Source organism: Stegodyphus dumicola, chromosome 5, assembly GCF_044657685.1.
Source record: "Stegodyphus dumicola isolate Sdum_Otavi_A_Nest chromosome 5, ASM4465768v1".
NCBI classification, from domain to species: domain Eukaryota; kingdom Metazoa; phylum Arthropoda; class Arachnida; order Araneae; family Eresidae; genus Stegodyphus; species Stegodyphus dumicola.
In genome coordinates, this window is record NC_140772.1 from 130,569,623 (window position 1) to 130,597,107 (window position 27,485).

Sequence of the window (27,485 nt, forward strand, 5' to 3'; positions counted from 1 at the left end):
CGTCAAAACCAATGTCATTGCTCAATGGTAAATGACCCAGTGTTTTGGTCACCACGTAGGGATCGCCGGTGCTTCAGAGCAGGGTACGGAGAAACTCGTTTAGGGCGACTCCATCTTACTTCCTACCTCTATGGTTATAGTGTTGCCATTGCTCGCTTTTAAATCGTTTATGTTTGTTACTGAAAATTCGTTAAAGTTTTACAAAATATGAAATCGATAATAAAACAAATTCCAAATTTCAAATTTGGACTTTCAGATGCCCATATTCGCAGTAGGATTGCGTCATTCAAAATTGGATGGCTCTAGGTACTGTTTGTTGTTTTATCACAATGCGAGAAACATTTATGCAGATTCTTCATTATTTAATTTCTTCAAATATGATGCAGGACTCTAACTAACATTTGGTGGCAACAATTTGAAAAGTGATACTCCGTTTATAGTGATTCGACGCAAAATCGCAAAACGAAAACAATAGTCCCTTTTAGACTAAAAAAAAAAAAAAAAATTTAAAAAAATGTATTACATATAGCAAAATTACAATGAAATAAGCAGTATCCCTTAATACAAATATTAATTATCCTAATAAATAAATTATAAATTAACTAACTTCCCGTTGCCTTCTCTCAACAAACGTCGAGTATCCAAGAGAAACATCTCTCAACACACGTCCAGTATCCAAGAGAAACATTAAACTTAAAAACTGCACAGAATTATCGCCCTCATTTTTCCAAGTGGCAACAGTGCTGATTTTCAACAGTCAGCAGTCCAGTATACAATTGAATGAAAAACTGTTACCAAAACCACATTTTTAAAAGAATGAAACTATTCAAAATGATGCGATAAAATCGAGAAAAAAATTAAACAAAAAGAAATCTGATTCGAATTTTTAAAAAATCCCTTCGAGGTGCACTGGCTTTTGTCTAGATGCACCTATATATCAAATTTCGTAGCTCTAGGTCTATTAGCTTACGTGCAGCACGAACAAAAAGACATTCAGACTTTTTCTTTTATTATATGTAGAGATTATTATAATTGATGAGTGAATTCTTTTTATTGTGAAAGAAATTTTATTCATGAAAAATATTTTTGGCGAATATCGCAAAAAATAAAGCACTTTTTTTTTCTCGTTAGTTTGTTCTAATTTAATGTTTTCCATTACTTGATGAATGGAAGTTTTCATGAAAACGTTCCAAATATAAAAGATTATCACCGAGTACGTTAAATAAATGATGTGCCGCAGCTGAAATTTTCTTCGAAATACCGTTTCTTAAAGATATCAAAGAGAAATCCTATTTCCATTAACCTTTATAACAGTTCCTTTCATAGTTTAAAAATAATTTCTTCTGAAAGTTAAGTGAATTCGCATTTTCAGCTATTATACTTTAATACCTCACAAATACTTATTATGAATTAAAAATTTTATATTAAATCATCGTTTATTCAATCTATGCTTAAACTTTAGTTTCTAACTGAACTGGAAATATATTTCTTGAAAAGCAGAAAGTTTAGAACAAAATAAAGTAATATACACTACCCAACATTGAAAAGCAACACCGAAAAGGAGTGATCATAAAGTGACGAAACTCGGCAAACAGAGAGAGAGACACCAAAGAACAATGAGTGATCTTTATTTCGAAATGATATGCGTAATACACTGTGAGAACAGCTACGGCTCAGTAGGTTGTAGGACCACCTTGGACGGTCATGCTAATAAATTCAAAATTTTTTACAACATGTAGCAGATGCCTTGCTTCGTACATTGATAGATAGTTAATTCTAAAATAGTAATATAGTACTTTGAAAGATAATTAATTTCTTTCAAGGATTTTACTACTTCTGGTACATTCATTAGAAGGGCTTTCAAAGCCACATATTTTGCTAACCATCTCGTCCGGCTGCTTCCTTTTCAGTTGGTTTTTGTACATGTTTTCGTAATATCCCATCGAATAATGAATCCCACAAAAAAGCTAAATATCCTCTGGATAATTCCAAAGAAGTTAACTGCTTCGGGGCAAGACGGAGGCAGAATGTACACAGACAAGATTCAAAGAGTGAGCCAAACATCGCACATATTCGGGCAACTTTATTCATTTCTATAATCCTGGCTTGTACTCCAAGATTACTCCAAAATCTAGTATGGCCGGTAAGTACCGGCCATATTAGATCCGTTATTCTCAGATTGACCACGACATTGTCAATATCCAAATGTCAATTTCCCACAATCCGTTGAGAAATACATTCTCCTGTCTTTCCACCAATTTCTATGAAATCAATAAAGCTCTCCTTTACTTCACACACATCACCACATATTTTTTACGTATTGAATCATTTGGCTCATTTGTTCTCTATGCGACACATCTGATATGCAATCGAACATTATTGTATAATATTTGGCTTCTTTAATATCATTTAAAATGCTATTGCGAACTGTTTTCGCCATTACATCACTAATTTCATTTTGAATTATCTTTGTTAAATATGATACTTTTGTCCCTTCCTTAGGTATTCTAACTAGTACTTAAGAGTTATGTTTGGCTAGCAGAGCCATTAAATTAAAAAAATTGCTTTGACTAGGCCGAGGAAGCTTTGTGAGCAGAATGCCAGTGGTTTCATCAGACCCGCGGAAAGAAAGACAGTTTGTTGAAAGATACAATACAGCATTCATACTCATCTGTAGGATCTTTCTCCACTTTTCTTTCTCTGTGTGAATTAATCTCTTAATGTCACGATCAATGCCTTGACACAATTTCATTTGTTGTAGTGGAATTTTCCTCTTAATCATGCACTCGCTGTGGATTTCAGATATTTCGTTCTCAGTTAACCTTTCTGAAGCTTTTTTCCAATTAGTGAATCCTGTAGTACACAATTCTGATGTAACGGCAGTGGCATGTTTCTGGTAAATCTCACAGGGTGTACAAAAATTGCATTTTAAGTTTTATAATATATAAGCCAAGATCTTTTAAGCCTTTCATTATTTGCTAATGTTCTGTGCCACAATGAAGATGTCAAATGTCTTCCATCACGTTCAGTGTACTAAGGTCTACGTTTTCTGGATATTTTTCGGCTAATAATACAGCTTGACTGCTAAGAAAGATTGTTGCTGATCGTTCATTTTTTCTGTGATTTGCCAACTACCTGGGTCCGACAAATCAAAAGATTTTAAGTTTTCTTTCTGCTGCCCACACTCACCTAAATGAGAAAATATATTCTAATTTCATGTCCTCTAGATGTTCGTTTGGGATCTATGAAGAAGGTTGTTCTCTAAGTTGCTGAAATGGAGTCTCTTTGAGGATGATAGATGAAGATTATTCAGTTTGGGCATGCAAATTTTAAGAAATATCAATATCGTTTAGAATCTCTGCATCATCGGAAGTTGCGGCAGGGTCTGATGGTTCGTCTTATCCGTGAAGCCATTTCTCATTTTAGCTGCAATTAGTTTTCTCTGCTCGGTCCTATCTTTTGCTCTGGTTCTATATTTTGTCCCTGAGAATATTTTTTCCTAGACCCTCTCATGATTTCTTGCACCCTAAATAATATATAGTATAATTTGCCATAATAAGAAAAGCTAAAAATTGATGTAATTAAATTCAACAGTATTAAGCCCACGTCGCAGATGCGCGCGCTAACTAAATGGTTGCGTCTCGTTAAATATAGTAAGGAATACTAGAAGAAGGCATATTAAAAGAAAATGAGACAACAAAAAACCCTCCAGATTAAAAAAACTAAAAAAACTTTAAAAACTATAAAAAAAAATCTGAAATGTTTCAGATTTTAAATTACGTCCAAAGGGGCGTTTTTTTAACATTTTGTGTGTTACCTTTCTTTATTAAATATCATGTTCCTCGCACTTAAACCATAAGATCCAGTGCAACAGCAATATCGCAAAATAGTTTTAAAACGAGCATAACTTTAGAATTTCCGATACAGAGACTCACGCGCTGGAGATAAAAATGTTTTTTCTGCACAACGTTGCCATTGCTCGCTTTGAACCTTGAGTTTGTTAATCAAAAATTCGTCAAAGTTTTAAAAAATAGGAAATCGATCATAAAACAAATTTCAAATTTCAAATTTGGTCTTCCACATGCTCACATTCGTTGGAGGATTACGTTATTCAAAATTCGATGACTCTATATACCGTTGTTTTATCACAATACGAGAAATATACATACATTTATGCAGATTTTTCATTATTTAATTTCTTCAAATATAATGCAGGACTCTAACATTTTGTGGCAACAGTTTGAAAAGTGAACCGACATTTATCCGTCCGACGCAAAATGCCAAAACGAAACTAATAGTCCTTCGGGATTCAAATCCTTTTGGACTAAAAATAATAAATCCATTTTTAAAACCTACGTTAAAAAAAAGCTTTACTTCATTTCTGTTGTATATTCTCGACGTACATTAATTTGAATTATTTCCTTGGTCCAAGGTTAATTTGTATCGGGTGTTAGGAAAGAGTAACAATTTACAATGCTTCTCCCTTTATTTCGCAAAAGGTGTTGCTATAAAAACAAGGCGACTCTATGCAATCGTTCTGTTTTTCATTTGAATATTCCCGCCAGAAGAGAGGATAACAGAGGGACTCTAGGCAAAGAAGTTGAAGGGGAAGTTATATAGATTTTTTGCTCTATGCGTCACTTACAGGGACCAAAGACCAAGACGTCTAGGGAGTACCTTTGTAATAAAATTACATATTGGGTTGGCAGAGGGACAGGGTCCTTTGACTTTTTCAGTGACGCCTAGAGTCCCTCTATTGTCCTCTCCCTGATCTGATCCTTAGAGTCGGGTTCGGCTGTACTTAGCTTACTTTCAAAACTATTTGCTCCATTAAAAGGTTTCGACTAATTAATTAAATATTCTTAAAAGAGGTTTTTAAATCTGGCTTTAAAACTACTAATGTTGCATCAAAATTTCACAACATTCCAAATACAATTCAGCGTCACTCTTGAATCTGCCGCCCTCAGAAGTTGGCGCCCGGGGCATGGACCCCGGCTTGCCCCCCTAGATCCGGGACTGCTCTCTCGACTGCTATAGCTCATAGCAATCGAGAGCCTTTGTCAAGCAGAAGCAGAGGTGTGCCACAGTCCAGCATAATGCCTGTCTAAACCATTTCCCCTCCACCCCAGTATTAAATCGTTTGCCCTGGTGGAAAGAGCAATGGTATCATGTTACATACCCTTTCCAGATACAGGTACGCTTCCAGTCAGTGTCCAGACTAAATCTCGACTCATCTGTAAATAGCACGGCGCTAAACTGGTCCTAAACTAATGCTAAACGGTCTGGCCCAAGGCGCGTGTTACATACTAAACTTGCTTTCTTGTGTGTTGTAGTGAGCGGGACGTAAACAAACGGGTCTTCTTGAGTATAGTCCTATCTCGTGAAGCCTTCGGGCAATTGTAGACAGTGAAACTCGGATTTCAGCGGCAGCAGACAGATCACGTGAGAGCTAAGAAGTTGCAGCAATCCTGTGTCGCCGCGCTGAAAGTGCTAAATTACGATCCTCATTCATCTTTGTGGATCTCGATCGATTTTGTCGAGGTCTTTTCGATGTGGATCCAATATCCTGAAACTGTTTCCACAAATTGAAAGTTATATTGAGCTCTGTAGCCACTTACGCTTGTGATCGGCCTGTTTCGAATCTACCGACAATTCTCCAACTTATTCCGTAATCCGCATGTTCGTGGCTACTCATTTTACCTGATACCTTATAAAATTTACCCAACTCACAAGAAACAAGGCGAATATTGTGAAGGCGTACAAGCCCACAAGTTGCCGAAAACCCTCGTGCCCTTAAATCCTCTCCACAGTCACAGTTCCATAGATACGCTCGTGTAATTTAGATATTCGACTCTTAACATTTACTATATACTTCTTCGGCGGCATAAATAGTATCTTTGGTTGAATACTCTTCGTAAAAATAGATATATTTTCTAAATTCTTTTAATTGTATTCACGAATATGTTAAAAATATTAATAATATTGGTAAAAAAGTTATAAAAGGCAGCAGTATTGCGATGAAGCCTTTGTAGTACTCGATGGCGAACTACGGGACTACCTACGCTTTCTAAAGAGTAATTTAAGTACTTAAGGTAATATTGTTGCTTGCGTACGGGTTCGCAATGGATGGAATGCACAAGGTCGATAAAAAGTTAATAAAATTTATTCTTATTCCAAGAAATAAAACAAAATGCTGAAATTCCCTCAGAGATATTTGTACAATATCGCAATATTTAAACTATTTAAACGTTTAACAGAAAGCTAATCCGATCTCATCGCGAATTCGCTACAACTAACAACAAGAACTAAGCAAACAACTCAACTGAGAAGTTTTAATCAGGATTTTATAAGCTTTTTTTTAATAATGAACGAGAACATTCTGTTATTTTCTCGAAGTTTCTGGAAAGCCAAAGAGTACAATTACGAGAAATCTACTTATTAAATGTTAAAATGCGCGTGCTCCTGTATTTTTAATTTTTCGGCGTAGTTTTCTCTTAAAACTCTTCGCGAGCATCATTGCACGGGAAAAGGAAACAATTTAATTGAAATTTTACTAAAAAAAAAGCAAACTAAATACAAAAACCGAAAAACTGACCCCTTCGCAAGGACTGCATGTCCCGGGCAGTACAATTCCTGGACAGGTAGTCAAATTTACAACTAAGTCATAGATGCAATAATAAACATTACAATAACAACACAAACAATAACTACAATAAATAACTTTAAACAAATCAAATATTAAATACAAATCAAATCAAGTACACATTTAGAAACAAAAAGGACCATGGTCTTATACTATTTACAATTACATAGGTACTATGGCCACAGTAAGGAGCTAGCCTTTCGTAATGAACGACTCTGGGCTTAGAGTTCGATGACTTACGGATCCGAACCACGACGTCGTTCAGCCTTTTTAGGATTGTGTATGGACCATCCCAAGGTGACTGTAGTTTATAACAGAGTCCTTTCGTGGAGTCGAATCCCACAACCACACCTTGTCGGCTTCGTTGAATCGATATCCAGTAGCTCTAGTGTCGTATCGGGTCTATCTTCTCCGTTGGCAAGTTGACTCACTCTCCTGCAAGATTGTGCATCACTTCAAACCGGGCCTGAAGATCTTGAATGTTCCTCAGGTCATGAAAGCGCATCTGGAGGGCGACCAAACTAGAGATCACAAGGCAGACGAATCTCACGACCGAAGAGCATGTGAGATAGGGAATAACCGGTAGCCTTGTATTTCTCTTCGACTCTAATATGATTTCTTTAACTTTCTGAGCAGGGTCTTTAAGACAAGGCGTCGGCGTTCCCAGGTGAGAATCCGTTCTGATGATGGATAGTTGCTCTGCAAAGCAGTTTGTTGGTTTTGAAGTCCAAGGAAAAATTGTATTTCCTTAAAACATCCAACCCGAGTATGCAGGGATATGTGATATCTGTCACATATGCCGTGTGGTAATAGGCGGCACTCTCAGACGTGATGTTAAGGTTTAACTTCCCAGAGATGTCGATTTCATCACCAGAGGCAGTCTGGAAGGTAACATAGGATGGCGTCCAAATGAGTTTTTCTTTAAATTGTTGAGCTAAATCTTTCCGAATGAGGTTAACATTAGCTCCTGTGCGAATGATCATACTGCAAGGAATTCCATCGATATGCCCATTGATGGATAGTCCATTACTGTTACCACTCACTCCTCAGTGCTTTAAAACGGTGTTTTTTATTATCTGGCAACCTCCCTTCCTTGATATTATCATTAATTTGTTTCCTCCGTCTTTTCTGGGAAATAGTCTAATTTCCGTGTTCTGCAGTTCCTTCGTATGTGGCCTTCAGCACCGCAGTTACAGCACTTTAGGATTGGTTTCTTTTCACTCCTGTTTCGTCTCAAGGCACTCACCTGTTTGGTAAAGCAATCTGTTTCTTCCATACCCTGGGGAGATCTGCAATGCCGTCGTATGTGACGCTCAGTACCACATTTCCAACACTTTTCAGCCAATTTGTTCTCACTCCTATTCCGTATCAGGCACTCACTTGTCTGGACAAATCGTCTAAACGAGCCGTCAATTAATCTACTGGGTCGTAGACTCGCACAGCTCTGACTAGGTAGCGATCTCCGCGAGTTCCTTGCTGGGCTGCCTCGAGTTTCATGGCGTATACTAGAGCGATTTTTCAAGTTCTTGACATCCGCCATTCGTAGAGCTTTCTGTATTTCGGAATCCCGGATGCCATGGATAAAGTATTGCAGAGACAGAATTTCCCTTGTTCTTGTCGGGCATTCCGAAATGGCGAGATGAGACAGCCTTTAAACATCTGTGGCGAATTGCTGGAGTATTTTCGTGGGCTTTTGTTGACGGGACCTTACTTGAAGTTTGTTGTAATCTTTTAAACACTTCTCGTTAAAGCGCAGGTCCAACGCGCCGGATAGAGCTACGAAGTCTAGTCTCTGGTTTTCTGGAAGAGTTTCAAGAATATCCGCAGCGTCTGCTCTCAGAGAAGCGGCGAGATGACAGACCTTAGTTTGGGAATCCCATCAGCAGGCATTGGTAAAATTGTAAGCCATCTGGTATCTCAACGAGTTTCTTCAAGGTATCAACTTCTTTCGCAACTTCTGAAACCCTGTCAAAAATTTGTTGTTCGATTTGTTGTTGTACGGCAGAAACTCTTCCTTCGATTCGCTGTTCCACAACAGAAACTCTCTCTTCTATTTGTGCCTTGACAGAAGAAACTTTTTCTTCAATTTGTCCAACTTTATTTTCAACCGTGTCTATTCTGCCTTCCTTCCATAGCCTCAAATTTATTGTCTATTACGCAGGTAATTTCTCTTTTCATCGCTTTTTATCCTGTTTCAATATCTTTCTTGACTAACTTTCTTCTCTCTTGGCCCGCTTTCATCTCTTCTTGGGGCGCTTACATTTCCTCTTTAAATGCAGCAAAGGCGTCTATCAGCTGTCTTAACTGCTCTTCCAGTGCTCTTGTGATTGGCATTGTCCTGACACCAAAAAGTGTTGCGTGCGTACGGGCTTGTAATGGATTGAAAGCACAAGTTGATAAAAAGTTAATAAAATTTATTCTTATCTCAAGAAATAAAACAAAATGCTGAAATTTTCTCAGAGATATTCGTACAATATCGCAATATCTCACAGTAGTTATATTTTAAACTACTTCAACGTTAAACAGAACGCAATCCAAAGCAGAGAAAGCTAATCCGATCTCAACGCGAATTCGCTTCAACCAACAACAAGAACTAAGTAAACAACTGAACTGAGATGTTTTAATCAGGATTTTATAAGCTTTAATCATGCAGAGAACATTCTATTATTTTCTCGACGTTTCTCGAAAGCCAAAGAGTACAATTATGAGATATCTACTTATTAAATGTTAAAATGCGCGTGCTCCTGTATTTTTAATTTTTCGACGCAGTTTTCCCCTAAAACTTGTGGCTTGCAACGACGTCATATAACCCGTAAACGGCTCATTCCACTGGGAATTCACCTTCTAGCGGAACCCCAACATACACCACGTGATTTATGGTCTTGGCGCTCTTTGGGAGTAATAGCTTAGGATGTTCATCTCCGGTTTGGCGCGCTTTTGATATGGCAGGGAGTGAGGCAGTCAACAGATAACGATGTCGAATTGGATTATTCGATTTTTTACAATTATTTTTAGATATAACTAAATGTTTTTTTCTGAATATTTTATCTATATTTTTAATAATCGCTATAAAATTTTTGCACCGTTGTTTAAGATGTTTAGGTTAAATAATTTTAGGAAGAAAATCTAAAATAAATGATGAGAAATTGAGATGGAAACTTTAATTTTGAATAACATTTAAAAATTAATTATAATACTGTTATAATATTTGAGAAGGTAAAAAAATCTCTTTTATTTTTAATGCATTGCATCCTAAAGAGAAAAAGAAAATCACATCGTAATATGTACTTATGCAATTGATGAAATATATATTTAATTAAATATAAAATTTTATTTAATAATTTTAGGAAGATAATCTAAAGTAACTAATAAAAAATTGAGATGGAAACTTTATTTTTTTATACTATAAATGAAAAAAAAAAAAAAAAAAAAAAACTTAATTGTACTAAAGTAGCAAATGAAGTATTAAATTACACACATATATATATGCCAGGCCATACAGGTATACTGCAGAAGAATGGTAATATTTCAGAATCATTTAAGAATTCTTTAAGTACATGCTGAAAAATATCATGAAATTTTAAAAGTGTAGTGATTTTTCATTGGAAGGAAATGTATATATATCTACAACTAGAGTCAAAGCAATAATTTTTTTGTGTGTATATGGGAGGTGGCATTCCCCCCTTAACGTTTTATTACATGAAAATTCGTATTTTGTATTTCTGTATTGGAATGGAAACCAAAAGGGTCCTTTTGAACCACCTTAAAGTTCTCTTAAAATTCTTTTACAATAGCACACACATTCAAAAACAGAATTTTTAACACATCAAATTACAGGTCAAAGGGTGTCTTCTGGAGAAAAGAGGGTCAAGTGCGAATTTAAAAGAAAATTTGAGTTACTTTCAAATTAGATTGTTGATGATGATAGATGGGAAAATATTTCTGCTCAAGGCAATGTTGATCAAAAATACTTTGATTTTGCCATCAAAAATTCTTTCTTAATAAAAATCTATTTAACAAACTCAATTATATATCACTGCATGTAGGTTAAACTTCTAAAATCAGCACCACGTCCTTTTTCTTGAGATTATTTTATTTGAACAAAATAATGCAATCTTAATTACTGATTTCCACACTCATGTGTATGTCATGGGGATTCAATACATCTTATTAACTATAACAAATATTTTATATTCAATATGTATCAAACGATAATAAACTTCAACTCAGTATTTATCTTTAGGATTAAACAAAACAAACTGATATTACAGTTAAAAATTCTCTCTTTTTTTTAAATAATTACTATTTAAAATATTGTAAATTTCCACATCATATTTTTCAATTACGATAAATTTCCGACAGCATCGTAAATGAGAGAATTATAGCCCAGATTATTTTTATTTTAATTGATTTTATAGAAAATTATGATAAAGCACTGAGCTTTATAAAAGTAATCTAATTTTTAAAATAATGTTGTTTAAATGCTTATGTTCAATATTGCATGAATCAAGATTTTTAGCTTTTTTTTAAGAAAGTAAACATATCGCACAATCTTATCTCAATAATTTAATAATAATAGCATTTTTCTTTTCTTTTTTTTTTTTTTTTTTTTTTTTTTTTATCGCAGGCAGTACTTGTTTACGAAACCAAAACGCGTATGACCTGTCGAAAAAAGGTTAGCGCCAATTGGCGCAGCTTTCTATTTCAACGGAGTACACGGGAAAAGAACATAACATTCAGTTATTTATAAAAGGTGATTCCAGTAAATAGTGTCACAGTATTTAATGCATTTTGATGCTATTATTACATGCTGAAAAAGTCATATACAGAGAAAATTTTCTTATACAATATGGCTGAAACTTTCCAACCAATTCAACAGAGATAGTAAAATCACAAAAACACTGGAAATAAAATAATAAATCATGCAGTTTTAACTTAGCTATGAAAGGTTACAGGTCCTTTTACAAAACTTTCTTTACATCCATAGGCGCTGCAGCGGATAACCATTTTTTCTTAAATTTTATATGACCAAGCAGAGCAGGCGTCTTTCGTCCAATAGAAATAAATGTAAAGTACTCGTATTTCCGGACTTTTGGAATTCGACCAGCAGTCACATGACACTAATGTTGGAACCGGTTGGAGGTTGCAGATACTCTCTCTACTACCAGTATATATCTCGTTGGTCGCGCGCAGCATAGAACCAAGGCCATCTTGAAGAGAAGGCCGGAGCTAACGTTTGATGACGTCACAGCCAGGGGCGGTCAGCCAAGATAATCTTCGATCAGCGTGCTTTCTTTTTCCCGATAGAATATAAGAAAAAAATAAAAATATTTTTCTCTTCCTATAAGCATTAGTAGCAAAAAATACTGAAAAACTGAGTACTAATCTTTTACACTTAGACGACAGGGGTGCATCTAAGGGTAGTTTCTCAAATAATATTAATTTTTGCTTGCTAATAGTAACATTTTTTGCAATACTATACTTTTGTTACATAACATTATGTGCAGTTTAATAGCATTAAATACTGCAAAATCAAATAGTTCTACACCGGTTAAAATGGAAAATTATACCAAATTTTTAACCGCAGTGTGAATTGCATTCAAAATTATATCATAAGTAAATATTTTCACTTATTTACAAGCAATACAAAAAACTATGTTTTTGTTCTCTCATATAAAAAAATTACCCAGAAATTCGAAAGCTTCAAAAATTTATGTTTCAGATTTACTCAAAGACTGACATTCAACAGAAAGTTACGCTTTTCAGATAAGTTTTCTCATTATTTACATATAATTGTTTATATCATATAATTGAAAACATGTTACTTTTTAATTAATCTGGAAACATAGCAAAATAAATGCATTCCGTTTCTTCATTATTTAATTTACACATAGATTTTCATTCATATAAAATGAATACAAAATCTGAGGCCATTCTCTTAGATGTAACTTCATAATATACAAAACACATTATTCTCATTTCTTCAAATTTTGACATTCACAAATGCATGCAGAAATATGCATACACACATATATATATAATGTTTTTCAGAATAGTAAATATACGTATATTAATAAACAAATTAAAATTTAATATACTTATTACTTCATACTGAATATCAAAATAAAAACACCCACCAGTTATTTATCCTGAATAATTTTCACTAAATAAAAAAATTTAAAGCTTATTTACACGTGCTCAATAAATATTAAAAACATATTGATTCTTTTTGCATTTGTTATTTATAGACACATATAGAAAGATATTCAATGTAAAAATTTGCAGCAATTAAGAAATACTTATTTTCACAACAAAACATTTGTTTCATAAATTTCAGATATTACATTTAACTGAAGTTAATATAAAGGAATAATAATTTGCTTAACATAATTAATATTTTTATTGTAATAGGTTATGAAAAAACGTTGTAACTATAGTATTAACCTTATTAATGTATACTCACCGAAGCATGTTAAACAAGTGACTCCAGATTACTGATATTAAATTACTGTATTAATAAGGATTGGTTTTTCCTTTTCTAGGGGGGGGCCCACCAGCGGCCGAGCGGTAAAGTGGCTGAACACTGGTAGTTCGGTCCGAGGTTCAAATCCCGCGAACGGGCTGGCTACATGGGCGTTTTCGTGGTTTTCCCCATGTGTAACGTGTATACAAGCCAGTTTCCCTTAGAAAGTCCTCCACGAAGGCATCCCTCCCCTTAGGCAGATAGCCCTCGAGGCTTTGCCATAATCACACACACTCCTTTTCTGGGGTTTTGCTTGCTTTTTAAAACGATCATTACGAACTTTAGTATAATTATTCAATAAAATGTTTGAAATTGAGGATAAACATAACCGCCGAAATTTACCAATTTCCATTTTACATGAACATATTAACTGTATAGATCCAATATTCATGAGATCTAGGTTTTCTTCAGAAAGCTGTATCAATAAAAGTTTTTGGTTGTCGGCACATAAAATGTCAGTTTCATAATGTTCTGAAATAAGTCCCTGAAATATCTGAAATGTAACTGCAATAATATATACAAAAAATTCAGTAGGCCACAATAACCCCCTCTATCGATGCACTCCAAATAATCTGAAAGATTGTTTTCACATTCTAAAACCTTTTCAGAATGTAGAATATTTTTGCATTTTGAACAATTTGTTTTATTAGAGACTTTTCGAGCCACTTTATCCACCTATATAAATTAATACTCTCATATCTTTTCCCGTTATTTTAAATGTTTGTGAAAAGGAAATAATTTTATTAAACTTTTCAGTGCTACATTCAGTACTGTTGTCTGAATCATCATTATCCGTTTGTAATGTCTTTATTGTGAACTTCCCGTTTTTTGAAGAATTCAATTTCATCCAGCTAATTAACTGGAGTTTCTTTTCAGATTCTAAAACCTGAGTCAGTGAAATATGGTAATTTGCACCACTCATTTGGCGATATTGTCCAAATCTTGCCTCCAAATTTTCTGTTTGAAATTTTCCATACAGCACATACTGGAATTTTAAATTCTTTAATAAATAATCCGAAAGCTGTATAAAAGTTGTGGTTGTATGTTTCAGTGCATGGTATGTTTCTTTGGTGAGTCGACCAACAGTTTTTCCGGACTTTTTCCTGTCATCACCATTCCATTTTATCAACCACGTACAAAAATTTTCGAGAAATTTAATTTTATCATCATTAATTGAAAATACTGGTTCACGATTCGGATCTGCTAAATGTAGTCCTTTCCGCGGATGTTTAACATTCACAATACTCCACCATTTCAAAATTGTTTCTATGAAATATTTTGTTCCTTTAACAGTTTCTCCATATCCTGTTTTGTTTTCTTTTAATTCGACATGTAATGCTGCAACAGTCTTTTCATCAAAAAGTTTAACGGCAGTAGAAACATTCTGCCGCTCTAAAGAAGTTGGATATAGAACGTTTTTCGAAAGAGCTGGAGCTATTTTTATAGAATGCTGTTGCTCTATGTTATATAGTTTTTTCAGATGCAATAGACTTGCACAGTACAACTTATTATCTGTATCATCAAAAGATGGAATATTAAAGATTTGATTGGTTTCAGCTTGGTTTAACCAATTATTCCTTATACATTTCAGTAAATGAACTGAATCAAATAATAAAAAAATCTTTTTTCCCAAACGAAATTCATTTTCAATAGCAGACACCATATGACCATTGCATAGCATTTCAAACATTTTTCGGTTAACATAGTTGTTGTCGGAAATTATGGAAACAACCTCGAAGCCACAATCATGAACAAATTTTAACACCTGTAAAGTTTGAATTTTTAAATCGTTTGGCTTGAGATTATGGACAGGAAACATTGCAACAACTTCTTTATTTGAAGATAAGATTAAAGAAATCATAAAGGTTTGAATTGTAGAAGCTTCTTGAGACATATCTGTACATGACAAGCCTTCAATTTTACCGTTCTTATATGCAACAGTAGGTTTAATATAAATCTCATCAAGTAAAAGATTCACAGCCTTTTCATGATTTTGTAGTTGTGAAGATTTATGAGATAAATACTTTGCATTTAACCCCGTTGTCGACCCAACATTTAATGCTAACTCTTTTAAGTAGGAAGGATGTGGTAAAATCAAGGACGAGCTTTCTCGTATTCGAGAATAACACGTAGGGCTGCTATAAAATAATGTGCAAGCCCATATCATCATTTCAGCTGTGTAGGTTGGGCGTTTAGCTTTCAGTAATGATATCTGTTCCCTAAAAAATTTAATCGGTAAATCATAATCTGTTCTGATGTATTTTTAGAACACTTCTGAAGAGTTTCAGTTACCAAATCCAGCATTTCTTCGACTGTTTTTGAGGTTTTCTCATAATTGTACAGATGATTTGAAAGGTTTTCAAATTTTGACCATTTATTACATAATAGATCTTTTCCCAAAAGCCATTCAAACATACTTGTTATGTTTAAACCTTCACGAAAAACTGAAACAGTTAAATCATGCTCGACTTTAAATGACACAGTGACTGATGGACAATCTTCCATCTCAATACGCAAAAAAAGTATATAATCACATGCTTTCATTATTGCCCATGTATTTGGTAATTTATTGCTGTAAAGTTTCAAAAATTCTGAAAAGGAGGCAATGTTGTCTGCAGCACACAGTTTTTTTAAATTATTTTCACGCCGTTCGTTTATTTCTCTTGTCCTGTCTTCTGGTGTCTTTCGCTTTTGTGGTAAAGAACAAGATAAATATTTAGGTTGACCGTAAGAAAATAGTAGTATATGCATCTTTCTATAAAACTGGCACTTTTCTTTGAACTGTTAATACTGTCCCATCAGGTCGTGTTGCTCTATCGTCTCTTATGATGAAACGTTCATCAAAATGCAAAATGCATACACAAGCACATGGTCCCGGTACAAAGTCTTTCCTATTAATTTTACTAATCCATGTTTTACACAGCATATCATCTTTGGGGAACTTAAAAGTTGTAATATGATCTTCGTTTGCATAGTAATTTGACTTGCATCCCGGAACGCTACATTTTCGCGGCATCTGTAAAAATTCAATTAACACTGTATGATGCATCTTAATAAAATAATAACTAAAGGGAAAGGAATTACAGTGAATAGTTTAATGCTATATAATAGATATACTGTAGAATATAATTATTAATACACTCCTATTAAAGCTTAGTGACTGTACAAAATATATGTACAAACTCGAACTCAATATTTTTTTAACTTTCAAGAATTTTTTTAATACTATTATTCTTGTCTAATTTAGAAGAAGGAATCATTCCAATAAAGCATTACAAGATTCGTGTTTGATGCATAGTTTGAAAATGAAAGATACAAGAGAAATTTACTAGATTGTTATAATATCTAACATGAGTGTTATGGCGTATGTAATAAATATGTATTAGACCATGAATGAAAATGGGGGGGATCTCTTTAGCTTTCATTTATCATAAAAGTGTTTATTTTGAATCATTATCTAACTTTAAAAAGTACAGGTGAAACAGAATTAATTAAAAGAAAGCATTAAAGTGAGCTAGTAAATATACTTAACTTTCGATACATCTTGCTAAAAGTTAAATTTACTACAGTTAAGGAATAGTTAATGCTACATACCTTCTAGCTTTTAATCGTACGTACGCTCTGCTTACACTCACACTGTTTTGGAGAGGGCCTTACTACCATTGCCCTCGCTCGTGACGTCACAGCAGGGGAGAACCCCTTTGGATTGGACCTTCTCTTCAAGATGGCCTTGATAGAACGGGGAAAGGAAACAATTTAATTACAATTTTACTAAAAATAGCAAACTGAATACAAAAACCGTAACAATATAAATGTTGCTTAGAAATTTAGCCTCTGGATTTGTTCATTTATTTTTAAGAGACGCGATTTTTCTTTTAGTGTGCAGATTTGTAGGGTTTCCTTCAGTTAACTACATTTTATTCAAATTTTTGTTTTCTTTCCTGAACTCCTCAACTTCTCCTCGTATTTCCTTGCCAGGATGTAAATTTAAAAGTTAAATGAAGTGAGTATTCAAACGGGGGAATCTTGGAGTTTATTCAACGCGTGTTTTCTCTAGTCAGGGCACGCTTGTTGCTGATAATACGCGCCATGGCCATTTCGGATAATTGTTACTCCTGTTAGGCTTGTTGAGTGAATCTAAACTAGGCGTAACTTAAGGTGCTAATCCAGCACTATTCTGTTTAGACTTGAATTGATTTATGTTATGGTAATTTAATGCACCCCTGGGCGAGAAATCGTCAGGAGTCTTTGTAAGATCTAGTTTAGTTTATGTGGAAAAAAAGAGACACATCTTATACATTTAATGTAAAATCCTCTGTAATTATGCAGAATTTTGGCGAAATTGGTCAAACCAAAGGGGTTAAACAAATGGGGATATCCGCTTGAGCGTACAGTCTTTAATAATTGGAGTACACATTCTAGTGGCCTAGTATGTTTCATCTTTGTTTTTTCACTTTTGCCCCTTCCTCCTCATGAGCAACTGCATCCAGAATATCCTCATCCCTTAAAAAAAAGAAGGAGAAAAAAAACTCTTTCTTCTTCTTTCTACAATTATTCTTCCATATTTTCCTTCCTTACGTTTTAAAATCCCTAAATACCAGAAATTATTTTAATAAAAGCGGATACTTTTCTTCAGTAAAATCTTCTTTTGATGTGAGAGATCTTATTTTCTTTTTCCGGTCATAAATTAACATTAAACGTAAGCTTAGTAATGAAATTCACTGCATCAAAAACTGCAGATTTCTTTCAAAGCTGACATGTTTTTCGTATTCTTCAAAGATCACTCTCAGAAAATTTTAATACCAATAATCAGTTATTATTTTTACCACTAAACAAACTTCACTTCCTGTCAAAATATTAATTGTTACACCTGCGAAAACTATTTGTTGCGAACCTCGTATAAAGCAATTTACTTAGAAAAAATGACAGTTACTCCTTAAATAACGATTTTTTTAAAATTTAAATAAGTGGTTTTAATTTATGATGAAATAATATTATAGCAGGGTTTTCCTCTCGCCGTATTGTTTGGCATTGCTATTGGGAATAGCTTATTTCAAATACATTATTCTGCACCTTGATTTTAAGAGGAGGGATTAATTCTTACTAGCAGGCTCATTTTAACCGCTTAAATTAAAATATTTTCAGGTATTAAATTGAATCTGAATAGGAAACTCAGATTACAATCCGCCCTTAGGATGATGTATGGATATTTCATAATACGGATAAACTGCACACAGATGATTGGGAATTCGGAGTAATGATTTTAAAGTGACTAGAGAATAAATATAAAAGCTTTTGTAAATTAGTGAGTTTATTGTGAAATATACTAAAAATTATTAAATAATTTTAAAAGTCTGAATTCTTGTACTGCATGTACGAATACTCCTTAAATTTGCATTAGCTAAAGGCAATAAATTACCCCGGACCGAACGAACAGCCTTTAGTGACTTTAACGCTCTGCCGCTAGAGGGCTTATTTATATTAAATAAAAAAGAAAAGGAAACAAAGGATCATCCAAAAAAAAAAAAAAAAAAAAAAAAAAAAAAACCTGATAAATGGTAGCAATTGCGGGATATTCGGCTTCATATTAAATTAAGAATCATAAAACCCAGAACATAGCATTGGGAGGCTGCAAGAAATCGGAAAGAGGAGGCTTTTTTGACTGCCTTAGAAACAATCATTCTCGAATGACACATAATTACTCCTTAGAAGCGGAGACTGAATCTGATCGTTCCAAATGTAACGCGGTCAGTTCATCTTTTTTAATTTTTTTAAAAATATATTTTAAAAGACTTCAAATGAAGTATTTTAACTACTCTGATTTGCTTCTTGATCCTGTAATCAGTAAAGAGATCAGTACCAACTCATTTCAATATAAAAAGAGATATTTTTATGTATTCATTTTATTTAATTTGATTTTAAAGTAGATACTTTTTTATCTCAGTATTATATATTGTAATACATTTCAGTTTTACGATTTTACCTGGTTAGTTTTGTTTTCATTCTTCGTATTTCATGAATCTATTTACCTTGACATTAACTCGTATTCATTAGTATTTTATTTGTTTTCATTAAAAAAAAAAAAAAGTTTTTTTTTTTTAATAGCAAAATAGATTACATTTGACTTGTGTTTGATGCATTATAGCCATTCTTAGCTTTGAATCGGTAATTTTACCAACCAACTAGCTTCGAAAAACTGAGTCGTATTCAGGTTTCCAAGGGGGGGGGAGGAAAAACAACCATGCAGATTCAGCGGTCTTTAACTTAACTGCTCGGCCATTGATGGTGTAGATCAGTATTCAAAGCTAAAAGGATACCTTTCTGCTTTGAATACTGAACTACAGCATCAGTAATGCTTCTGAATAAGGAAGAATGAACATCATTATAAAGAAGAAACTATGTTATAAATGGTATTAATAAATATTTACAAGGCAACTTGAACAGTGTTATGAGTGACTGAGCTATTTTTGAAAGTAATTTCTTATTCTTTCATGATAAGCATGTTTTTAATACACATACAGGGCTACATCAGTGGTTGAATGTTTACGAATATTGAATACTGGAAGACCCGGGTTAGACCACCAGGTCAACAGGTTGGCTACATAGTTGGTTTTCATGGTTTTCTTTATGTATAACATAAAAGAACCAATTGCCCTTAGGAAGTCCTCCACGAAATTATACATCCCATTAAGCAGGGAGTCCTTGCGTATTTTGCCATGTTCCTATAACCTAATTTAAATCTTTGAATACACAGGGCCAGATTAATTCCATTTGACTCGTCGGTAATCGACCGTACTTCAAAACCTCTAGCATCCAACTAAAAAAATGCCTTACAAGCCTTTGCCTTCAAAAAACAAAAAGTACTCTCAGTTAAAGAAATAAATCAAGAGGAAAATGTTTTTTGCTAGTTAATGAGTAAAAATATGGAAACTAATTCCCGACTTATTCAAAAGCTGTTAGTATTCTGTGTGAAAGTTTGCCGACCAGCGGCCGAGTGATAAAGTCGCTTGAACGCTGAATCAGGGGTGCGAACGAATTAGCTGCATGGATGTTTTAGCAGTTTTCCTGGTGACCGGAAAAATGCCCACAGGAAAAAAGCCCACAGGAAAAATTCTCATAGGAAAAATGCTCAAAGGTATAAATGCTAACAGGAAAAAAGCCCACACAGTAATATGCCCACATAGAAAAAAGCTTACATGGAAAAATGCTCACTTAGAAATATGCTCACACGGAAAAAAGCTCACACAGATATATGCTCACATGGAAATAAGCCCACTGATAAATAAAATACTTAGATACATCCTTACATTAATCAATGAATAATTAATCGATTTGAACATCATACACCTAGTTGAATTTTCCAAAGAAAATTATTTAAATTACCAAAACATTGATATATATATATATATCAAAATCTGTATAACTTATGTATAGATTCAGTTGCTATATAAGATTAACAAATGGATTGTTTTGGATTATGAAAAGGAAAGAAGAAAGAAAGAAAAATTAAACAGAATATATAGTGAAAAATTATTACAATTTTAATTGTTAAAAAATAAAATAATAGTAAATATCAGTTACACATTTTATAATATAAACATTTAGAAGAATAAGCAAATATAAATAATTATTTTATTTAAATTACGTAAAATACCTTATTATATATAAATCATAAATATACATTTCAAAAAGTTATAAATACATAAAATTACTGAATGTTAGCTAATATGTGTAAATATCTAATTTTATCATCGATTTCATTATATTTCTTACATTATTCGCGATTCCCAAATGTAAGTTTTCATATTTTCTTTTTAACTTCAGCGCACCCTGTATTTACAATAGCTAATAATAAACGTTGACAGGCTAAATCTCTTTTCAGTCCGTCAAATAAAAACCACATACTGGGATGGTTACAATTAAATAATGAATTTAGTACCTTATGAACGCTTTCGTAACGATTTGTGGTTTTAGGAGATTGGATTGGTTATTTGTGGTTCGGAAGCTGCCTCATAATGATTCCTCACTTCGGTTGGAAACTGTGGTCTTCTAGAACTTGTTTGGCTCCAAACTTACTACTAATTACTACTTATTACTAATTAAAACTTACTACTAATTAAATAACTACATTAAAAAAAATAACTATTGGCAGTTACAAGAATAAAAATGTCGTACAGGGGCAGTGGTATAAAATATTATATTACATGCAAGATTTTACTATTGTGTTCATTCTTTTATATACCGCCCCTGCAAAGGTTAATGTGAGCATTTGTCCCATAATTTTTTCAAATGATTAAATAGCTTTTCTTTTAAAAATTAAGTAGGTGTACGATGTTCAGATAGATTAATTATTGATTAATGTAAGGATATTTCTACGTATTTTACTTATCAATGGGCTTATTTCCATGTAAGCATATATCTATGTGAGCTTTTTTCCGTGTGAGCATTTTTCCATGTTAGCTTTTTTCTGTGTGGGCTTTTTTCATGTGAGCATTTATACCTGTGAGCATTATTCCTGTGGGCTTTTTCCCTAAAACCCTGGATTTTACACGTGCTTAAAATGTCTCTTTACATATTACCGTACTTGAAACAAAGGTGCCATGAATTTTCTCAATATTTTATGAAGTCTCCCATCACACCAGAGGCGTAGCTATGGTTTTCAGCGCCCAGGAACAGCTGAAGATTTTGCGCCCCTTTCTGTGTGCCAAGAATAGAAAACATTGCATTCTAAAATTTTGTGACATCAATTTGGCGCTCCCTGGGTGCTGCGCCACGGGACAGATGATCCTCCTTGCTCCACCCCTAGCTACGCCACTGCATCACACTTTAGTTGATTGTTCAGCATGAAAAGAATAAATACCATATAAATATATAATTTCTATATAAAAAACTCAATACTTAATACTTTAAATGTGTCTCATAATATAAAAAGGGGTTGAATTTTTCAAAGTTTTATACATAGTTTATTTTGCTGTTGTTAGATTTAATATTTAATAACTTTTAAAATATAATTATCTAAATCATCGCCTAAAATAATGCAAAATAAATTTTGTTACTGGTTAGTTTCTTGCTGGTCTTTGCTACTTTTGAGAGTAATAATAGTTAGATTTAAGACTTATTTTTGTTACATTTTATGAAATAACGTTTCATGTATTATAAATTGTTTCATAACTGTAAATGAACTTTTTGTTTTTTCTGAAATCAAATTTGCAACTATTAATCATAAAAAATTTCTATAAGCTGTTCTATAGTAGATTTAACCCCGATGAAACCAAAATGGCCGCCATATTTTTCAAGTTCTTAAAGTGTCCATACACAAGAAGCCAATTGTTTGTTTTGCTTTTGAGATATTTAAAAATTATACGCCAAATTTTAAAATTCTAGAAAACTGTGACATAATATCAATATTTTATATACAGAAACTGTAAATTAGTCTAATGATCTATAAAATAAAATTTCATATACCAAAATAACATAAATACATTCATATACCTAAACAACATAATATTTTATAAATCATAAATTGTAAATCAATGATCTGTTTGTTCCTGAAATATTGGAAAAAATAATAAAGTTAATTATACGTATTTATATATGTTATAATTAACAAGGTAACCAATTTTTAAAACCTGAAGTGAACAAAAACAAAATATCGTGTATTAAAAAAAATTATAAATCAATTCCGTGTTTCGTTTCTGAGATTCTGTAAAAGTAGGGGTGAAAATTGAAAATTTCAGAATATTATATATTATAAAATAATATATATTTATAAAATAATCAACAAAATACTCATTACGCAGTTTTGATTTTTTCACCTATTCTATTTTTTCACCTTTCTAGCTAAAGTACATATAACATAATACATTTAAAGGAGTAGGAAATATCTGTTTAAATCGATTTGCATAACAGACACGAAAGTATTCACATACGAGAAGAGTTGCTCATCATCTGCCGAACTATACCTCTGAATTCATGATGTTTCATTCATAAGCTCTTCCAGACGTTGACAATAGCGGAAACATAAAATGTCAATGCCTGTGAGTATCACTAAGACAGCTGTCTGCAGATTCTGAAGTCCTAGTAACCACCAACAATAGAGCTGACAGTAGTATGTTCTGGGAGCTACGTAAATCAGAAACATTTTTAGCTTGCTATTTAATCTTTTTTCTTTCATAAATAAAATATCATTTATTTAGAACAATGATAAAATTATGATTAAAACATCATCAAATAGTTCTTATTAAAGAATTCGCATTGTAAAGGCCGCATGAATTATTAGTATCTTAAGAAATTCAATATTATATGAAGCACGTACTGTATTTTTATTATCTATTTTGTCTTATAAAGACTTTTTGAGGCAAAATAATAAAAAATGTCATTTTAAATCACAGTTTGTACAAGAATGTATAAACAGAATCCAGTGATAAATATACTCTCCACCTTCAAACTAAAGTAAGAAAAACTGATATTCTCCAAGTATTACTTCATCCTGGTCTATTTATCGTAGATTAAATGGGCTACTAATTTCGTTTTGGCATTTTGCGTTGATTCACTTTTCAAACTGTTACCACCAAATATTGCAGCTCTGTGTTGTATTTAAAGAAATTAAACAATGAAGAATCTGCATAAATGTATGTATAGTTCTCGCATTGTAATAAAACAACGGTACCTAGAGCCATCAAATTTTGAATAAAGTGATCGTTTACCGAATATGGGCATCTGAAAGTCCTAATTTGGAATTTGGAATTTGTTTTATTATGTATTTAACATTTTGTCAGACATTAAAGAATTTTGATTTATACGGTATTTCTCCCGCCTTGTTAGCGTGCCTTCGTAGTGTAGTGGTCTCCACGCTGGACGCGTATTTCAGAGGTCCTTGGTTCGATTGCCGGCGAAAGCGTTGCTCATTTTTCACATCTCCTGCTTCCAAAAACTCCTGAAGTCTCTACAGTGGCGCCCGAACTAAAAGGGTGATGGATGATGACTCTCCACACCCAAAATCTGGCGATTGGGTCCTCTGAAAACCCCAGTCGCCCTTTAAAAGAGGGAGTATATAAGGTATTTCTCCCGCCTTCTTAGCGTGCCTTCGGGGTGGTGTTCTGCACTCTGGGAGCCTATTCCAGAGCGTCTTGGTTCGATTCCCGGCGAAGGCGTTGCTCATTTTTCCCGTTTCCTGCTTCCAAAAAATACCTGTCTCTACAGATTAACAAACTCAACGATTTCAAAGCGAGGAATGGCAACACTGTAAGAAAAAAAAAATCTTTTTCTCTCTAACTCGTGCCACTGTGTATCCGAAGTTCGAAACATATACTCATTTTAAAGTTATTTTGCGATACTGCTGTTGAACTGAATTTTGTGGTTTAAGTGCGAAGAACATGATATTTAATAAATAAAGGTTTAAAAAAACACCCCTTTGGACGTAATTTAAAATCTGAAACCTTTCAGATTTTTTATTAGTCCAAAGGGGTCTTTGTCCCTGAAGGATTATTTTGCCTTGAATCACTATAAACGGCGAATCACTTTTCAAACTGTTGCCACCAAATATTAGAGTCCTGCATTATATTAAAAGAAATTAAATAATGAAAAATCTGCATAAATGTATGTATATTTCTCGCATTGTAGTAAAACAACGGAACATAGAGCCATCGAATTTTGAATGACGTAATCCTCCTACGAATATGGGCATGTGGAAGACCATATTTGAAATTTGGAATTTGTTTTATTATCGTTTTCATATTTTGTAAAACTTTAACGAATTTTTCAGTAACAAACTTAACGATTTAAAAGTGAGCAATGGTAACACTTTACGGGAAGGGGACCTTTTTATTTTTAGCCCGCGGAACTGTGTACCGGAAATTCTAAAGATATGCTCATTTTAAAATTATTTTGCGCCATTGTTATTGAACTGAATTTTATGGTTTAAGTGCAAAGAACACAATATTTAATAAAGACAGGTAGCACACAAAGCGTTAAAAATACGCCTCTTTGGACTAATTTAAAATCTGAAACCTTTCAAATTAAAAAAAATTTTATTTATTTATTTATTTATTTTTTTTTTATTATTATTATTTATTTATTTGTTTTCCGAGTTCAGACTTGACCACAATGGAAAGGAGCAACATGATAACAGTCTTTTGTGTTGAGAATTAATACTGTGAAATCACATTAAATTTATCTTTCGTGGAATGGCAACTAAATGTTTTGCTTACTTTCGAATTTTTCACGGCAGTTGAATAAAGATGTGAGTATGTTATAGCTCTGTTTTTATATTTAACTTAATCTAACATCGTAGTATGTAAAACAGGCGAATAAGAAGTTTTATTATTTTAGGGCCATTTTGCTATATTTCGAGCGTAAAATAAGTTACGAAATAACTCTGCAGTGACAGAAAAATCCGAATTCGGCGATATGATTCTTAGCATGGACACCCTGAACAGTAACCATAACAACAACGAATTAATGACTAGAGCTTATGAGTTTGATCCTCGCTGCATAGACCATGCAGAAAAATCGGACTTTTCATCATACTCTCATTTCTTGCATGCGATGATCTCCGCTATGCCGAAAAAAAAAAACTTTCCGTTTCTGATCAGAATAATCAAATGTGACGGCAAGTGGTTACACGGTAATCATCGCTTATATATAGATGTCGATGATGCCTCAAATCACAAGCCGAAAATTAATCTTCATCTGAAAAAGACAATGGGATTGTCTGATGGTTCACAACTTGTATCCAATTGCTTGGAGTGTTTGTTCTTATTTTCACTCGGAATAGAATTATGCTTTTTGTTAATATATTTATTATTTTTAATTTCTTTGTTGATTTAAACAGTATAAATGCAATGCGCTAATTTTCCTAAGCTATTAATTTTAATGAACGTGTACGAAGTGTATATTCATTTGAAATATCCTATAACTACATACGTATGTAATAAGCATAATTAGCCTATCATAGGTCTGTTACTTTTGTTTACTATTTGGGCCATTTATACACCATTTCTAGTGTTTCTTTTCAGAAAACGGGCCAAAAAAAATTATAAAATTATGTTAATTATTCTTTTCACATAAAACACTTTTTGCTTTCCAGTATACAATATAATTGCGGTCTATAAAAAAGTCATAAAAGTAAAATAACAAGAAAAACAAGATACACAGTTCACATAAGAAGCAGCAGTCTAAAACTATGATGAAAGAAAACAGATTGAATTACAGTTAACCATTTAACACGAACTTGCTTAAAGTCAACACTCGGTTAACGTCAACAAAATTTCGGCACCGGCAGCAATGTATATGATCTTACAGCAAGTTTTATTGGTTAGCGTGAATTTCAGTTAGCGGAATTACGAACTGTCCATTGCGCTATTACAGTTTTTAATCTAACACGAACTTTGAAGGTTTTTCACATTTTTTCCTCTCTTGTTTCTCTGCTAATGCTGCATTCATAAATGTTCCCTCCCGTTTCATTGAAAATCTCTCGAAATCATGGATCATTTATTTACACAACTACAAAGAGAGTTTTAACCAGTACTCACGAAATACACTGTATTTTTTAAATATATAGCCAACACGAGTAGCATTGCTCGACAATCGCGATCATTGCGTCAACAATGGGCTTCGATCACGTTAAAAGTGGGCTTCAGTCATCAAATACAGTTTTGTGTTCAGACTTTTTTTATTTATTAACGTTTAGCTAGTACGAATAATGTTAAATCTTGACTAATTCCGAATTAATCAGGTAAAATTACGTACATATCTTCATCTACTTGTCACCAGCGCGAGTTAGTATCTTCTCTCCCTTCTGAAACTTAATAGGACACAGAAGGACATAATAAATTAATAATTTCAGCTAAAATTTAAATGAATTGCATTTGTAATAAAATATTTACATAAATAAACTGGTGTCCAGTTTAATTATAGATGAATTTTCACAGCACTTCAATATTCTCCGAAAGTTCTAGAGGCACCATTAGACAGACCTGTAGATGACACTCTGATAGCTTTCAGGACGCGAGAATTAACGTTAAGTAAGAGATTGATTCATGACCAAGAGAAAGAAAACAGGCACACATCTGCAAACAAAACAAAATCCTAGAGGATGAAGACCATGGTGCATTGCAGAAAAGGGCAATTGCCGAAAATTATAGAATTGCCACATCTAATTCATCCAGAATGCTTAAAGATCGTAAAAAAAAATTCTTATTGCTGCTACATCTAGTTCCAGGAGCAAATCTAAGCGATTTTGCTGTGCTAAGTTGAAACTTTAGTTCTAGAGTAGTTCAGTCATAGCGCGTTTACGATATACCTTTAAGTGGACTTATA

The 27,485-nt window shown here is 33.3% G+C and overlaps 1 protein-coding gene and 1 long non-coding RNA gene across 2 annotated transcripts in view; one reads left to right on the forward strand and one right to left on the reverse strand.

Moving 5' to 3' along the window:
- LOC118199631 (transmembrane protein 130-like) overlaps positions 1 to 27,485 on the forward strand; it is a 44,392-nt gene that overhangs the window by 14,520 nt on the left and 2,387 nt on the right. The gene's annotated exons all lie outside the window — the stretch shown is intronic.
- Positions 11,401 to 27,485, reverse strand: part of LOC118199632 (uncharacterized) — a 37,918-nt gene continuing 21,833 nt past the window's right edge. The window contains exons 2-3 of the long non-coding RNA XR_015041229.1: positions 16,761 to 16,895; positions 11,401 to 11,936 (exon numbers count right to left, since the gene is read on the reverse strand). This is a non-coding gene — a long non-coding RNA (uncharacterized LOC118199632). The remainder of the gene's footprint in view (positions 11,937 to 16,760; positions 16,896 to 27,485) is intronic.